The sequence below is a fragment of the Myotis lucifugus genome, unplaced genomic scaffold (assembly GCF_000147115.1).
Source record: "Myotis lucifugus unplaced genomic scaffold, Myoluc2.0 scaffold_29, whole genome shotgun sequence".
Lineage (NCBI taxonomy): Eukaryota > Metazoa > Chordata > Mammalia > Chiroptera > Vespertilionidae > Myotis > Myotis lucifugus.
Window position 1 is genome coordinate 9,241,682 of NW_005871077.1, and position 3,359 is coordinate 9,245,040.

The 3,359-nt window shown below is 54.2% G+C and overlaps 1 pseudogene; it reads right to left on the reverse strand.

The window, feature by feature from the left end:
* Positions 1 to 1,275: 1,275 nt before the first annotated feature.
* LOC102430807 lies at positions 1,276 to 3,115 on the reverse strand (annotated as a pseudogene).
* Positions 3,116 to 3,359: the final 244 nt, after the last annotated feature.

A 3,359-nucleotide genomic window follows, 5' to 3' on the forward strand; every position in this document is an offset into this window, starting at 1 on the left:
CACACACACACACACACACACACACACTAGAGGCCCAGTGCTCGAAATTCATGCACTGGAGGGGGGTCCCTCAGCCCAGCCTGCACCCTCTTGCAGTCCAGGTCCCCTCAGGGGATGTCCCCATGGGGAACGGGCCTAAGCTAACAGTTGGAAGTCCGTCTCGCAGTCCGGGACCCCTCGCTCCTTACCGGCTACCTGCTCAATGCTTCTTGCCACTCAGCTCGCTGCTCCTTAGAGCTGCCATGGAGGCAAGAGAGGCTCCCGCCATTGCCACTGCACTCACCAGCTGTGAGCCCTATCTTTCTGTGTAGTTGTCTGTGGGCCAACTGCTCTCTTCCTTCTCACGTAGGACGAGCAGCATGTGAGGGCAGAGTGCACTCTCGTGGAACGCAGAGGGCTGCCCGGAGGTGAAGGGAGTGGCCGGACCCACGGGGTGAGAAATGGACACAGAGGACACTATCTCACCCAATTGTGGAGCAGGCTGGCTGGCCTTCATCTGCCTGACCCCACCCAGGAAGGGACTGAGCAGGGTGTCCGCCTCTCCATTTTCCATCCTTCCATCTGTGACACCTGTCACCCTTGCCAGGCCTCCCCCAAAGTGAGTTCAGCTCAATCCCTGAATATAAAAGGGCACAGGGGGCAGGGATCCACTCCAGTGCCCTCTGATTCCAAGCAACAGGACCTGGTCGACAGGACCTGATCTCAGGACGGTGGCCACAGCTGTAGAACATAGATCTGTTTCAAGAAAAGTTGAGAATGCAGACTTTCATATGAGCCCCTATTCCAAATGTACATTCACATTGTGGCAAAGACACCCCCAAGAATAACATAAGTGGGTAAAGTCAGGGCCAAACCCGGCCATTTCCTCACCCAGTCATTCTGAGGCACTTGGACAGAACCAAGTCTCAGCTCTTTGCAGGACACTTCCGGACTTTTTTTAAACCTAAAGACAGTAGTCTGTCTCCATTGTTGTTCTTTGGGATTTTTTCATCATCGGATAAAAGGATACATACATTGGGACAATCCTCTCGAGATACAATATTCCAGTTGCACCCATGTGACAACGACAGCACCCCTCAGAGGGTGGGAGCCAACAGATGGGGAGCAGGGAATTCTGAAAACCAAAGTGATGACAGAGATGCTAAGCCTTTCCTTCACGTGTCTGACACCCCTCTTCAGGCGGCCTGCAGGCCGGGTGTCTGCTGCACCTTTACCACTTGATGTCCTGGCAGGATGCCCTGGGCCCTGCTTGGTGGTTTGCAGGGCTGCCTGAACTCAGGGGGAGTCGCCCCCTCTTCCCCGCCCCAGCCACTCCTGATACAGCTCCTGCACATGGGTGCTGGTCTCCAGGGGCCACACCAGGATGCCTTCCATCTGCCGCAGCAGTGCCCTGTCTGCACACCCGTCCTCCGCATGGGCCTGGCCTCTGCTGCTTAGGCATACCTGGCACAGGCCAGGACCTCCATGAAGTGGCAGAGGAACTTGCCCCTCTACAGCTTCAGGACCACTTATGGGTGTTCCAAATGCCGTAAGAAGCCTCAAAGCATAGCAGAACCTCTCTGTCCCTTTCAGGGGTGACCTCCTGGAAGTCTTTTTTCCTCAGGGTGCAGTAGGTGAGCACTCCCACGTCCTCATTGAACAGCTCCTTGGCCATGTGCCCAAAGATGTGTGCCAGGTACCCATCAGAGCTGGTACCCTCATAGAGCCTCACCTCCTTCTCCTTCATGTCTCCAAACAGTGTCCACGGCAGCATCATTTGAGGCGAGGTCACTTTGTTCCATTATCTGGACAATTTCACCTGAGGTTAACACACAGTCAGCACCCTGGGAACTATGTAAAGCTGTGGGAACATCTTCTCAAAGGGCCTCCAGTTTCTTGTCATAACACAGGGCCACAGTGATGTGGAAAATCTTGTCTGGGGACAGGTTCTGACATCTGGCGAAGTAATCTTTCACCAGAGAGCCCATGATCCGCTGGGGAGACTTGACTGTTCAGAGGTGGGGGTGATGGGATGACCCAGTACCTGCTCTGCATATCAGACCCAGCCGGGACAGGTAGAGGTCAGCATGGGTGGCCGGGGCTCTTCCTCATGGTGCTGGCAGTACCGATGCACAAATTCCTTTTGACTCTTCAGGATGCTGAAGTCCGCAGCTATCTTCACATCAAAGACAGTGCTCCCCAAGGCTTTTGAGAAAGCTACAGAGCCTTCTGGATGCATCAGTGACACTGAGGCTGAATTTAGCAGCAAAATAAGGCAGAGACTGAGGACACACTGACACTGCCAGCACTTTGTTCTGTGAGGTATCACATTTCTTATTAAGGTTCAGAACACAGAAGAAGTCCTTGGTGTACTGTTGAGAAACTTGGACTCCTTCCTCTGCAGTCACACAACTGTCATACGCCAGGCAGTCACTCAGAAGTATCTTGGCATCAGCCAACTTATGGAATTCTCCCTTCTCTCTGTTCTCCTGAGCCGGACTGCCGATGTTGACTGCAGCATTCTCTTAGTCATCGGTTTTTGTTTTTTTACTACATTCCTTCCATGTGCACTTTATCTGGAGTGGGGCAGGTCGGGGCTGGCTCGAGTGACCTGGAGGAAGCACAGGGAGAGCAGTCAATCACCGCTGGTCACCCCTGGTGCTGCTGGCGATATCCTCTCTCCCTTGTAGAGTGTCTAGGGAGGGGAAGCAGCCGCAGTGCCCAAAGCCGAGTTCCAGGAGGCCGGCAGCGCTGTCAGGATCGTGCCAGAGGCACTGGTTCATTGGTGCCTGGTCTGTCCTCTGGAGATTGAACCTACAGGACTACCAAGGAAGCAGTCCCCAGTTCCGCCCCGCCTCTGCACTAATTGATTGGAGTTTGAGGGTCGGAGAAGGGACCAAGAGGCCTGCTTTCCAGCTGCTCACCAGTCCCCAAGCCACTCACTCCGATTCCCTGTTAACAATCCCCTGATCAATGGGAGCCTGCGGGCCAGGGAAGGGACCAAGGGGTCTGCCTTCCGCCCGCTCACCAGTCGCTGCTGCCATGGATTTATTGGAGCCTGAATGACCCTGGTTCCCTTGTTAACCATCCCCTGATCAATGGAGCCTGAGGGCCAGGAGATGGACCGGTTGTCCATTCGGTCGTTACAGACCCTGGTTTTTATATATTAGGATATATATTATATATTTTCTATATTTTTATTATATATATATACATACACACACTAGAGGCCCGGTGCACAAAAATTTGTGCACTGGGGGGGGGAGGCGGGTCCCTCAGCCCGGCCTGTGCCCTCTTGCAGTCTGGGACCCCTCAGGGGATGACCACCTGCTGGCTTAGGCCTGCTCCCCGGGGTATTGGGACTAAGCTGGCTACCAGAC